At 38.8% G+C, this 14,775-nt stretch overlaps 1 protein-coding gene across 1 annotated transcript in view; it reads right to left on the bottom strand.

The window, feature by feature from the left end:
- The window catches only part of drd2a (dopamine receptor D2a), a 38,625-nt gene extending 25,619 nt beyond the window's left edge, over positions 1-13,006 (bottom strand). Inside the window, exon 1 of the mRNA XM_069148072.1 lies at positions 12,634-13,006. The gene's annotated coding sequence lies outside the window, so the exon portion shown is untranslated. The remainder of the gene's footprint in view (positions 1-12,633) is intronic.
- Between the last annotated feature and the right edge of the window lie 1,769 nt (positions 13,007-14,775).

The raw sequence follows: 14,775 nt of genomic DNA, 5'->3' as shown, positions 1-14,775 counted from the left end.
GAGTTTTGATTTAGTGTAACTGACAGACTGGTGAAATGGTTGCAAAGATGTGGCTGGATCATTTTATCAGAGAAAGAAAGGCAGCAGATTTTTGTACTGAAGGTTTAAATCCCATCTTGTAAGACCACTGCTGCGATAGCGAGTCACTGTAGCATGCAGGCAGTCTACCCTCAGTCCGGTGTAAACACTGAAATCTGTGACCCATCAGATTCTATAACCAAGTGTTGGTTAGGTTTAGACACGAATAGAAATAATATCAGGGCAGGATGTGATGGGTGTCAGATTTCAGTGACCCACTGTCTGTCAGAGTTTTAGCAGTGGATTTGACATATTCTTGCCCTGCCGTTGGGTTTCTGCAACTGATGATTGTAAAGTTAGACTGTATGGACCCAGCATTGGATAGACAAACATGGCGAGGATGGTCAGGAGCAGGTCGTCCACTACGACAGGTCGAAGTCCTACAAACCGTTGATGTCTACTGATGCTTCAAGTGGGCTCCCGGCTTCTCCTCCTCATTCCCCCTCACTGCAGGAAGAGGGGTCGTCGGATGGGAACTCTGGGACTGAGGAGCCACTGGTTGCAGGTGTCACAGGGACTGTTTGTGTTTCGGGCACCAGTGAGTAACAAATAACTGCGTCTCATTCTGGAAGGACTGTCAGACAGCCGGTTCATTTCAAGGACTTTGTTACTTATTAATGGCCGAGTTGTTGGTTGCAATGACTGCTTGTGTGTTAGTAAATGTGATGATGCAAATGTACATGTTTATCAAGGTAGGATCACTGTTTTTTGGTATGTCTAATGTGAGGGTGTATCAGTAGGATCTGGTGTACTCGGGGAATAGTGGGGCATACTTTGAGACTGCGTGGTTATATTATGGCGATATGTATTGTGTTGTTTACAGTTAAGATTTTTGTGTTCTTATAGCAGATTACTGCTTTTGTTAATATACAGTCTTTGTTTATTTGCACTCACATTATTATTGTTTAGAAACCAGGGCATTCCTTTTTGAAGGAGGGGGGGGGGGGGGTGTGGGTAGTGGAGAAGGGGGGGGGTATTTCTATTTAATGTCCTGTGCTGTTATTGTGAAGTCAAGCTCTGCCTGAACGCACTGTATAATTATGACCTTTTATTGTGAAATGTAGAAAATGGAAGTGTGCTGAGTGTGCATGACTGAATGTGGTTGACAGTGTGGACAACGTTAATAATGCGGTTGCTGGAAGAGTTCATGAACGATGCCTCCGTATTGTTAATTTATAAATATTAAAAAAGTATAGGCGCAGTTATAACCCTTGGCTATGTCTTTGCAACACAATACATAGATGTCTGACAAAACATTAACACTGCCATTTCTACACATTCTGTGAATAATTTTTTGACATTTTAAACTAAATATCTTACAGATTGCCCTTGAAAAGATAAAGTCTGGCTCTTTTTTTTGGTAGTATACAAAATATTGAAAAAAGCAGGGTCTTGCAGGAAAACTGGAAATCAGCAAAAAGCCTGGTAAACTCAGCAGGACGTGTCTTATGGATCATCATAAAAAAGATTTAAAACACACACACACACACACACACACACACACACACACACACACACACACACAACCCCTTAATGACAGCAAGTCAAGAACCATTTCTCCATCATGTTTGCATAGGCACGTTTCTTTGTCAACATTTAAGAGACAACTTTTGCTCCACAGTCTGTAACCTCTTTGATGGTTTAATTTTTCTGTGTGCACTTAAGTGTTTTAGAGTGAACAAAAGTGTGGATTTTACAAACCAACTATCTTTGATATATCTTGCTTTTTGCCTAGTTATCCTCTACACTTGCATGGTCACCCCTTTACTCCTTATGTTGACTTCAGTGTCCAAATAAATCCAAGCTCAACTCTCAATCAAATCTGAGCTCTTTTGTGCACGAGAGCCTTGCAATTTAAGCACCAGGTCCTAAACAAGCACTCCCAAACAGTTCCATGCATACTCCTCAGATTAAAGATCAGGCTTGACACTTTAATATAGTATCCTTTATTTTATTTCAAATTGTATGTGTTGAAGCAAAGACTCTAGAGAGTAAAGAATTGTGTAACTGTCCAGGTGCATATAGTCTGAATTGCAGCTCAGTTTTTAGTTCAATTTAGCTCAAAGACTGGAAGCAGAATAAACGGTTAGTGCCAACTCATATTACATCATCCCAGGATAGAAACATTGTAATGTTGTAAAATAAGCCTCTATGGACAGAGCAACTGAGCAAAATTAATCTGCTGAACAAAACTGTTTGATGGAGTCAGAAACTCCATAAATGGATCTTGAACTAAGATTGTTTTGCCAAAGGGCAAAGCAGTTAGGTTCTGTCATTGGTGAAATAACACTGTACACCTTCTTGCAGTAGCTTATTTAAATGCTGCACTGTAGCAGGTAAACTAACAGCAACTAAGCGTTCCTTAAACTGAATAAGTCTAGAGCGAGTTTGATGAATTAATGTGCAGTGGAAGCAGTATAAACTTGAATTATTATCATGCTGTGCAACCACTATCCACATAGACCAGCTAAGATTCAGCATTATAGGCATACCGAGAGCTGTCTGGCTATAAAGTATTTTTTCCTACATAGTCTTAATCATATGGAAGGTTTGCATCATTAAACAGGCGGATCAGAAAGAATAAGCTACAGTGCACCCACTTCTCATCATTAACAGGTTAAACAGTGCTGTAGCCAAACAGGTGACCCCTGCATTGTGAGCATTTGACCTGTCCTGGATATAATCCTTAAATAGCCTGACCTCCCTTTCTACCCACAATCCCTCTGTCTTACATTTTACCACATCCTCTTATTCCCTGGTGACCCCAGAACTGATCTATGAGAGCAGGAGGCATTATCTGACTATCCTGGACTTCCACAGTAGTGACACGGCTTTTCTCTGCAGACGAGTGAGCTCACTGGCTTCAACTGTCCAAGAAAAAAAAACAGATAAGCACAACACTTTACTGACCTAACTGCATGTCTATCTTGTAGGGTTCGGTTGCTTTCTTTATTTCATCAAATAAAATAAAGAATTTTATTCCCAAGAAAATATTCCAAACGTTTTTAATATCTCACACAGGCAGTGAGAGGTTATAATACAGGTTGTATAATAGATTGAATCTACTGATTTATACACTTGAATGTTACAACAGTCATTTGTTATTCTTTACCAGCTTCCATGTTATTGCTCAAGATTACAGCCAGCAAATTATGTTATAATTATTTTAATAATAATGGGGCACTTCCGTAACAATTACAAGGCACGATAATTTAATTACAGGGAGCTAAAAAGGCATGCCTTTATCCAGTAATTATAAGAATCTCTTAATCTGAAAATAGTGGAACCAAAATTACTTCATAATTCCCTAATGAACACACATTGCCAGTAATAATATCGATGTGCCCTATCGATATCCTAATTAAGAAAACACAGAGCAATTTTTGGGGATGGTAATCTTGTTATAGAGATAGATAGATAGATAGTTACTTTATTAATCCCCAAGGGGAAATTTTTTTTCGCTACAGCAGCATTTATAGATACAGGAAAGCAATAAAATAACAGTAAAAAATATTAAATATAAAAATTCACAGTATATACAATAAATAGAATAAAATAAAATATAATAATTAAATTAAATTAAAACTAACTAAACAATAGTGCAAAGTTTTGTTTTGTTTTGTTGTTTGACTGGAAATATGCAATTATGATGGTATTCTAACATTAACTGCTTTTATACTCTTCATTTGTACAATTGCCATCAAATCTATGACATTTTAAATGGTTAGTGAGCCGTCATCAGGTAGATAGAAACTAATAAGTAGGCTGGTTTCTTGTTGCTGTTGAGCATTAATCTTGAGCATTAAGCGCCAGCGATGCAGTAATCAGTTTATTAAACCACGCAATAAACTGCAGTGGTAATCTCACAATAAGACCCATTTAATCAGCAAGTTGGCCGTATTGAATCGCTGCTGTTCTACAGCCCTGAAATTTGATTGTTACACTCCCTCAAACAAACAGAAGCACACCTACAAACACGCACACACACATACTGTATGTGCATGAAAATAACATTTAAAACAATACCTTCATTAGTCTTCTAGATACAACTTCTTCATGTTGTCTTGTCTGTTGTGCCCACATTCCCCTCACATTCTTGGACTTTGTTCTAATACCACTTTTAACCTGTGATTTAAAGTAATTTTCCAAATAGAAACCAACTGAAAGTGTCTACTAATAATGGACTCGTAAAACGTATTTGTGGATATTAAATGGCAGTCTTTTGAATTGATTATGCCAATTGTTCACACCTTGTTCACAGAGATGTTTATAAGGCAATAGGCAGTTTTAAGTGCAATTAGTGTTTGTTGCCCCTTTCCAGCCTCTGCATCATTCAATCTTTCTAATTCCCATATCAGAAATGAAAAGGGGGAAGTAAAATCTCCAATTGATACCTCGCGGTCAATACTGTCCAAGACTTTGATTTTACCCAGTGATAGCCTTCGTTCTAATTGGTTTTCTACCTGGCACAGTCTTCTTATTTTCCAGGTCAAAATGACTGATGCTAGCAAAGTCAATGACTATCTTGTGAAATTTAATTTGTTGGAAAAGAGCTTTCTTTTGTTTTGTTGTCGAGTGAAGAAGCAAGTCACTGCAAGTGTGAAGCCACTCACTTTCTATGAGCTGGCTGTGTAGGTGGTAGCTTCTATGGCTTTTACTGAGCTGAAAATAAACCTGCTCATTCAGAGTGGCAATTACTATGTCATTATCTTGTCGTTGCAATTATGCCCTCTTTTTTCTCTGCACTTATCATTACGAACGTTTTTCTTGTACCATCTATAAATAAATATTTGGTTTGATGTGTACACCTTTGACATGGGATATAAATAGGTGAAATAAAATAAGGAAGGATAGAACCCACTTGATAAAAGTATTCCGTAGGCAGCTTTTCTTTTTTATATATATATTTTTTAAAAAAAGACTCTCATGGCCACCCTCTCCTGTGTTTTTATTAAAATAAACACATTTCCTAATAAATCAAGGACAGATGAAGAGTTCCTATTCGAAATAAAAAATTTATGTTTGCAATTATAAATTAAATACATATTTATATGCAGTATGCACATGGTTGAAATGTCTCTGTTTAAACAGAAAAACACGTTAGACGCTGAACTTTGTTTTAGGATGTTAAATTTGACTTTGAAAAAAAAAAAGAAGCACAATAGGGACCAGTCTGTCATTTGTTTGATTGGCATATGCAATAACCTGTATCATAGGAAACAACATTCATGGCATTTTAACACTGACAAGGGAGTTTTCACTTTGGAGACACTGTCAGAAAAGGGGAAAACAGATGATATATTGGAGCCCATCCAGGAAGCCCTCCAGACAATTGACTTTGAGAGAAAAGACGCGACATAAAGGGCTAAATAAAGGGCAATTATACGTCAACCAAAAGCCCTGTTGAAACAAAATTCCTCCTATGCATCAATGTTGTTGATACAGCAAGGCATCAAGGTTACTGTGGCGGTGAGTTAAGCCATTACCGATGCAAATCAATCCATAAGGGCAAAAATGATAGGACATCCACCCACTGGAAGGAGAAGAGGGGGAGGTTGGTAACAAGCCTCTGTCGACCTCATTAGGTTGTAAGGAAGCTCCAACCTAACAACTGGTATTGTCTCTTGTGACACACACGCAGATATCCCTTGCTACTTTTCCATTACACACCATGATACACAGACCCACAGGCAGGATATGTGCACACCAAAATATCCACAGAGTGTATCGCTGATTCTGCTCTTTCCTGGCACACCTTCCCTGCTCATCAGAGGCTTGTAAGCCCCAGGTAAATCAAGTGCTCCTGTATAGGCCCCACTGTACCAGTCTGCAATAACCGTCTTGTTTATAAAAATTGGTAAGGTAAATAAAACAGGGTTTTTTTTTTTCTGGTTGATCCATGCCTCAGTTTACTGCACAGTCACCTCAGGCGTGTAATAATTCTACCTATCAATGCAGCAACCTCGATGGTGCCGTTGGTCATGGTGGGACTAGAGATGTAGTGAAGCAGGCATGTTATTTGCATTTGTAATTTGCAGAGCAATACCAAAGTGTGAATATTGCAAAAAAAACGAAGTCATTGATTTTTACAGCAGTAGTATCAATATAAGATGAATAAAAACAACATGTCCTTTTGCAGAAATATCCAGTCTATTTAACTCCTTTCCTGCTGAGCTGTGACCACTCCAAGAACCTATCCTCTCAAGTCCTCACAATCGCTGGGTAAAAATGCTGCATAATTTGGTCACTTTTCTTGTTTTTTAATGAAACTGCAGCCAACTGTGACATTTGCAGCAAAGCTGTATTGCTTTCATTAGTTGTTGACTACAGTACTGAGGGGGAAGGCTCAGTATGATCCAAACAAATGTCAATGATTAATAAGTTAACATTAGAGTAAGCCTTTAATATCAGCCAACGGCTAAAGCATAATATACTTTGTTATATGAAAAACTAACTTAAAAGTACAATGTTCTTATTAATAAAATGTTTTGTTGCCTGTTTCAGTTGCTCTACTCTGTCATGTCAATGCAGTAGCATGTCACATGCCTCACAAGATTTCATAACAAAACATATAAAGGGATGTCAGTCTATAAGTGAAAAATGTGAGCTTTCCTGCCCACAGTGTAACACTTGTCTGTGGCAAGTGTTAGACAAGTCACACCGCAACAACACAGGGTTAACTGTAGTTCTACAGTGAGACCAAAGATGCAACAAGTGCTAGACTATCAAAGGTCACATGGCCGAACAAAGTAATTATAAAAATAGAAACGAAATATGTCTGGCACTCAGCAGACAGAGTAGGTGACTGACTTCAGGAAATCCCAACACAGGCAAGGAAAGAGGCTCTAATCATGGCAGCAGAACAACAGGCCCCAATCACCAGATCCAAAGAGGCAGAGGTGTACCACAGCAGTCAGGACCGAACATGCAGGCAGATGCCCAAGAGACAGTCGAGCATATAGTATCAGGGTGCAGGATGCAAGCTGGGACAAGTGACATGCCTTACGGAGTGGCTACAATAGTTTAGTGGAACATCTGTGCTAAAGATGGGTTAGAAGTCCCCAGGTCCCAATGGGACATCACCGGAGTTAAGATCATGGGGGACTGAAAAACAGCTGCTGGTTAACCAACCCAACATACTGGTGGTTGACAAAGAGCAGAGGAGGGCAGGGGTTTGTGATGTATGTGGCATTCCCCACTGTCAGTAACACCAGGAAGAAAGAACATGAAAAGATCGAGAAGTACCAGGAGCAGAAGGAACATCTGGTACAGATGTGTAAGGTGAAGTCCACAGTGGTCCCAGCGGTAATAGGAGCATAAAGATCTGACCCCCAAATTGGGAGAGTAGCTCAAGCAGATTCCAGGTACAACATCTGAGGTCTCTGTCCAGAGGAGTGCAGTCCAGTGAACAGCTAAGATACTGCAAACCTTCAAAGTCTCAGGCCTCTGGTAGAAGATTCACACTTGATGAAGACACAACACCCTCTCCAGAGCTACTTCACAAGAAATTACATAGTCGCTTTCATCGTTATGGTAACAACAACAATAAGCACGTGATTAAAATGAAATGATCGCAGTTTGGTTGGGTTTAGGCCCCAAAACTACTTGCTTAGTTTTAGGCAAACATTGTGGCTAAAGTAAGTGTGTTTGTTATGCAAGTTACATACACGGCTTGAGTTAAATAAACTCAACGTTGACTAATGCCAGCCTCCTCCCGATGCTGGCTTCGTCACTCTTTGTACTACGTCACCTGATCTTCTCTTTTGCTCACATCGTGATTACTGTAGCCGCTAGAGGTCACCAACGTAACCATTGTTCATTTTAACCTCCTACGACAATCAACCAGCGTTGTAGATTTCTAGTGAGGTCAGGCTGAACCAAACAATATCCAAATGCTCGATGCTTGATCACCTCTGTTACCTTTGTTTCTCTGCTCTTTCACACTAGGTTGGTTGCTGGTTTGAGCTTGTCAGCTGCAAATAGCTGTCTAGGTTGGGGGTTTTTTTGCACTAAGGGTTGGTGAGAGCCATTGGCAAGCAACCAAACAGTCTATACCAGAGAATCAAAACAATGAGTTCAAGGTGGCTGCAAACCTAATGAAATCACAGGGCTGGTTTATTCTCCAGTGAGACCAGTGAGATTGGCACTAAAAGCATCCATGAACATAACCAGGATCTGTTAAGTATTACACACCTGGGAACTATCTTGTTCATGTTATTGAAGATCTTGTGATTGATTGTGGTTGATGTGTTTTAAGAAGCTTTGCTATTTTCAGACATGAACACTTGCCAGGAAAGCATTTGATTGGACACTAATTTATCAAAGCTAAGACCAAAAGGTCAAACAGGATCTATGCTTGCTTTGTTCACCGAACAAAAGACTGTCAGACTGTTGAAGAAAATGTCAAGGAAGCTGCCATTGAGAGGCTATTTAGTACAAGACAGCTTTCACTTGACATAAAAGGTTGAAAAGAAATGTTGAACACTATGGATGAGTAATGTCATGTCGATATCAAATTTGACAATCACCCTGTTTAATCTACACTTTTACCTTTCAATTTGGTCTCTTAAAGGCTGAGATTCAAAGCCACAGACAAGCTTTTATATGTGCCATTCATTTGTCTTTTTATTCCACTTTGAGGGTCTGTGTGAGTCAGGTACCATCTGCTGGACTTGGAATGATCTGAAACGGGTATTATTGATTTAAAGTCTCCATAGAAAAGACCCTTGACTGGACCGTATATTCCTGTTTTAAGGTCTTAAGACCAAATACGCTACACAGCAAGATAACTGGGAAGAAAATGCATTTCTCAGGAGAAGACATGTTCTTTCTTACTTTCTACTTTTGCTGTTAATCCTCATTCCTTTCCCTCTATTCCATTAGTCATCCTGTCAATCACTGTACAAAATCATTCATCCCATTGGTCCCAATTGTTCATTCAAACAATTCCCCTATGGGTGTGGAAAATAGTTTTTAAGCCATTTACCTCCAGTATTTTATGACGCTCTGTAGAGCTACTGCCAATTAGGATGTTCCCTGTCCAGTGATGTTCATTATGTGTGTCTGAATGCAATACACATGTGCATTCATGAACACATACTGTATGTGGCTGTACTGATGTCCTCTGACAGTGTAGCTCAAATACTTTCACACCTCTCAGGGGAATATTGTTTGTGTGCGGGTGAAGCTCTGCAGTGTCAGTGAGAAAGAGAGTAATGGAAAAGTTCAAATTTAGTTTTTACAAACCTCAAGTTTTGCCCGAAAGAGCACAACCAAAGGGCTGTTTTTCAAATGCAAATGGGCGATGATGCATCTCTATCCAGCAGAACAGTGTTGGTACAAGTTATTTTTGTCTGTTTTTGACGACAACAGTCACTTTCGTATCTTTGTGTATTTGCATATGCTTGTATTATAAATATAAAGAGGCATTTGTGAAGGGGCTATTTGAATGTCATCGCTGTAAAGGTAAAATATTCAGTGCTGCATTTGTACACGTCACCCTTTGACTACAGAAAGGACTTAAAAATAAAATGTGTGATAGCAAGTATAAGTGTTAAACAAATTTGATGTTCAGTGAAACACAAAAACAAATAGAGCCTACTCATTGTAACAAAATACTAACAAACTACATGCTGATAATGCTCCAATGTTGTTATATATACACCATGTAGATCGATTTATAATATGGACACATCATTAATGTACGAACAGACTGACCAGCTAACATGCCTTCATCAGCATTTAAGTGTAACCTGAAGCATAACCAGATCATATTGGATCTCCTATTGGCTTTTGGACATAATTGGCTCCTCCATCCTTTCAGTGATGGTCCGGATCCCCAGAGTGTTGATGTATTTGACATGCTGCGGGAATGTGTTTCAGGAGAATGTAGGCCATTCGGATACATTCGCAGACTTCCAATGCAATTACATTATTTATTTGTCAAAACATGATGTAGCTGCTTCAGCCACATGACCATCGTACATATGTTGATAGACATACAAGAGAACCTGTGCAGCTGTGTTGGAGCTGGTGGATGTCACGTGTGCTTAATGCAAGATTACTGAGAAACGTAACCATTACAACGCAACTATACTAGGGAGACATTACAGGAATTTACAGTCTGCAATTAGGAGCCATTTTGAGAATCCCATTTCTATGTTTTAAGTACAGCTGAACATCTTGAGTTGTTATATTTATTCACAGCTTGCTTATGTTTCAGACCGAGCCACACACAAAAGGTCACTGAAGCTCCTATTTGCCGCTTTTTCTGGTTTGTTTATTTTGGTCCAAATATTGTGCCTCCAAAGCTGCTTTTTTTCTGCTTAAATAGAAACAGCTACGAGAATCATCCACTGCATCTGACAAGAGCTGCAGTATTGATGCACCATGATTAGAAAGTGTTTGTAAACATTGACATTGATATAGTTTAGCTACATTACAACATTTTGTCAATATGCCAGACATCATTTCCGGCATGTAGGACTTCATAAGTAAACATTACTTCCCTTTTCCAGAGTTTAATACTGTCCCAAATGTATAGTGCTATAGTGCTACTCTACACACAATAAGATGGAAAATTCAATAGATGGCTGATTTCTTTTTTTGTATCTAAGCTTGTTATAGAATTTTTTTTTTTAATTACAGTGGTATTTTGGAAAACATTTGGCACCAATTTAATTAGAAATATATATATTTTATGACGTGGTTTCCACTTCCCCAGTTGAAAGCATGTGAGATTTTTCTGGAGGATGCCTTTCGAATGCGTCTGTTTAATAAATGAGGCTGTGATTTTACAGAATGGATCAGGCAGCAGGGCACCGTAAACAACAACTTTTGTGCGTGGTTGTAATTGAATGTAAAAAGCCCAAGCAGTGTCAGTGCTGTTTTTGTTGAATGTATGCTATCTCTCTTGAGAATAGTGTGTTGAATTTAAATGTCTGTATTGACTGACCAGCTGCTTCAGGTGACTTGGCTTTAAAGCCCTTAACTACTGTACTAAAAACGTGCCTTATCCACCTGCATTATCTGCAGATCTGCTTTAAATGTGAAAGATGAACTCACATGGAGATATTTCCATCTGCATTATCTGCAGATCTGCTTTACATGTGAAAGATGAATTCGCATGGAGATATTTCCACAGAGCTGCATTATCTGCAGATCTGCTTTACATGTGAAAGATGAGCTCACATGGAGATATTTCCACAGGCTTTAAGTGGATAAGGTACATGTTAAGTGATCAAAATCCTTTATAGTGATTTCTTTTCCTGATATGTTTTCAAGTAATCCATGATACAATGAATATATATATATATATATTTTTTTTTTTTTTTTTTTTAATGTAAACAATTGTCAGGAAGCATCCAGGAGATTTGATTGGGAGAATCTGCCTGTGCCAAACAGCTGGGCTTGACAAACGCTGCATAAGGGAGCTCTAGGGAGGCCGTTTCCAACGCAAGGAGGTGCGACAAATCAGAGACAAGAAGGTATAGAATTCTAAATGTGTCTTGGATAGATATCACAAGGACATATCATCCGGTCTCAGCAGACATCCTGGTATTCTACAAAAGATGCTTTCAGAAGGGATTAGCAATTCACTCTCTTCCAATAAGAAATCACTCAAACACTTTATTCTGCTCAAGTGGAGTTGACAGGACTAATTTTCATTGTCAAATAAGGCTTGACAGTGTCATTTCTAATGATAGCACATATTTGGCAACTAGGTTACCACCTGACCTTTCCACACACCCATACCTGCTGGCTTAACAGCTGCTGATGAAAAAGTGAAAGAAGCTCTTAGTTATTCTGGAGGGTTTGTTAATATTTTAAAGTAACCAATCATCACAATGTTTCTACATCTTATCATATATATATATATATATATATGGCACAAAAGGTCATAAGTATCAAAGGTAGACGCTATTCTATCAGGAAAGGTGCAGATAACCGACCTCATGTTTCCACCTCATTTATCTTGCCTTCATGTTTTAACTTGTTAAAGCTGCTCAGCGAGTGTTGATCCAGCACATGTCGTGCAGCCAGAGTAACAGACACCTGCCCTGCACGAAGCACAGTGTGGTGGAGCCGCTGACTCTGGAGAAACCAGCACTAATTATGTATTGGAAAGCACAAACAGATCTGGAATCAGCGCTTCACGGGTTGGGAAGGACAGCTCGACGCAGCCTCATTGCCGCTCTCAAGATCTAAACTATAACTCACTTAAAGCACTTTTCCGTCGTTGGATTACGACCGGATTTATGTTTGCTTTCAGCTATTTTGCATTACCGCCCAATAAGGATCAATAATGTCAACATGATCAGTGTTTAATCCAGTGTTAGCCTGCAAATAAATCCTTCCTATCGCTGTGCACCTACAGCGCTGACCCACGCGCGCTCACTTATTCAAACAGACACGTCATACACATACAGTAGCTTTGTACAGGCTATAACCTATGGCTTTGAGCAACATTTTGTACTAATTGGAGCTATGATCCAGATTATCTTGTTTTTCTTAAATTTCGTACATCAGACAGAAAAAAAAAAAAAGCTGTCTTACCTTCACGCCATAAGTTTGACTGTATCTTTGTTTTTACAGGCACCGTCCGTTAAATCCAAGAGTGTCCGCAGTTAGCTCCCACTAGATCCTTCATTTGTTTTGCACATTGTTTACTCTTTATAAATCAACCGAGTCGGTGCGGCAGCTCGAGTGCGTGGCATGAGTTCAAGCGGGCAGGAAAAGATGCACTACTGGGAGCCAAAATTCATATAAATAAAATTTTAAAAAAAGAAATCATCTAAATCAATTAATGTTTTCCCGTTGCTCACTGAACCCCCCGAGGGATCATTTTCATCAGTTTTGATCTTCAGAAGTGAAGCAGAAGCTTAAACTGTGCTGGGTCCATCTGGTGTCCAGCAGCTTTACGCACGGAGCAGAGTTACCTTCGGTACTGACGGAGGCAGGAGACGCGGCGACTGTAAAGTACTGTGGAAAATTTAAGGCGGGGTTACATCTGTTAAATCCCTAGCAGGGACGTATGCTTCCTTTAATGTCACCCGCATGGTTGAAACCTTATTCCCCTATGTCAACCTCAGATTTTCCATACTGCACTCTCGACCTTGTGCCACGGGTTGCTCCTTTAATAAGTCATCAATCAGTAAGTAATGGAGAAGAAAAAAAAAAGGCAACATTAGAAATAAAGCATTTCTACTTTTGATGGTAGGAAGCACTTAATAATAATTAGGCACACATTTATGTTATGGATAGACTTTATGGCTTCACAAGATGTGCAAAATCATGAGGTAGTGGAAAATTAAAGAAATGAGTAAACTGAACACCGCACATGGATTGACACAAACATTTATCCAACTCTATCACCACCTCTATCTCCATCCTTTTTTCTTTCTCCATTATTAAACCCTGTTGTTATTTATAATGAATGACATTTCAGTTCTCAGAACTCTTGCTTTTCACTCTCGTTATAGGAGCCATTCTGCTTTTGTTAATGCAACTAACCGCCTGGAAAGACAGGAAACCAGCAGTACTGCGCTCCCTGAGGACAAGCAGTGAGAAAACATGTACAAATGAAATTCACATCACCAAGAGTTGGGAGTATTTCCACCTGCAGATGTGATTTGCATTCAACGCAAATGATTCAAACCACCTGCCTCAGTTTGTGCAACAACAAAAAAACAAGTACAAACCAGAACAAAATTATTGCCACTATGATAATAATCTTGCATCAGGATATACTTATGACTTTTCATATGTTGTTGTTAATAGGTGGATTAAAAGTAAATACTTGGTGAGTATGTCAGAGATAGCTGTAGACTTTCCTGGAAAGGTCAGAGTGACGATCCTTATTGCAAACCTCCTTATTTCAGAGCTGAAGCTGAAATCTTATCGCCCTTCTGTAGTCATTTTAAGTAAATGGTTGTATCATGTGAATTCACATATCTTGTTCTCTACGCCCTCACACGTGTAAGACCTCATTAAGCATTTCTGTTGAAGCACAACCAGGTTAATATATGGTAACACAACACTGAGTATAATCAATAGAGTACCTTGCTCTCATTACTGGAGGATAAAAATGAGATTGAGTGTTGAACAGCTCTATGCTGTCAATATCCTCCAGTAAGATACAATTTTACATGAATACCATATTCACTTGACATCGAAATAAAATATGAATTTCAGAGTACGCACAGAAACACATTGACAAAGTATTACGACCCACAGTCATAATTATAGTAGCACCTGGATCACCTAGAATATTCAAATACTACCTTACATGAATTAATCATAATACATACCTAAGTGCTGTTTACTGCCCTTTCTTCCATACCTACATTTTTTGAATGCAGGACTATTTTCTTTCTAATAGAGCATGTTTAAATCATGGTCAACTCCATCAGCATCATTTTCACAAGGTGCAATTGCACCATTGTTTTAGGTGTATATATGTTTATATTTCTTTCTTAGCTGTATATATGTCTATTTATGTTTTATATGTCTATTTATGTCTGTCTGTTTTTTGCACACTGAGAGCTGAAGTTACAACTGGAGTCAAATTCTTTGTATGTGTTAACATACCTGGCCAATAAAGCTGATTCTGATTATTCATTTCCTGAAACCGTCTTAAGAATTGTGGTATTTCTTGGTGTTAATTAGCAGAATGTGACATCACAGATATTTTAGGTG

The sequence above is a fragment of the Embiotoca jacksoni genome, unplaced genomic scaffold, assembly GCF_022577435.1.
Source record: "Embiotoca jacksoni isolate LCO1_2020_lvr unplaced genomic scaffold, fEmbJac1.0.p SCAF_14, whole genome shotgun sequence".
NCBI classification, from domain to species: domain Eukaryota; kingdom Metazoa; phylum Chordata; class Actinopteri; family Embiotocidae; genus Embiotoca; species Embiotoca jacksoni.
Note: the sequence above shows the minus strand (reverse complement) of the source record. Positions and strands in the feature narration are given on the sequence as shown.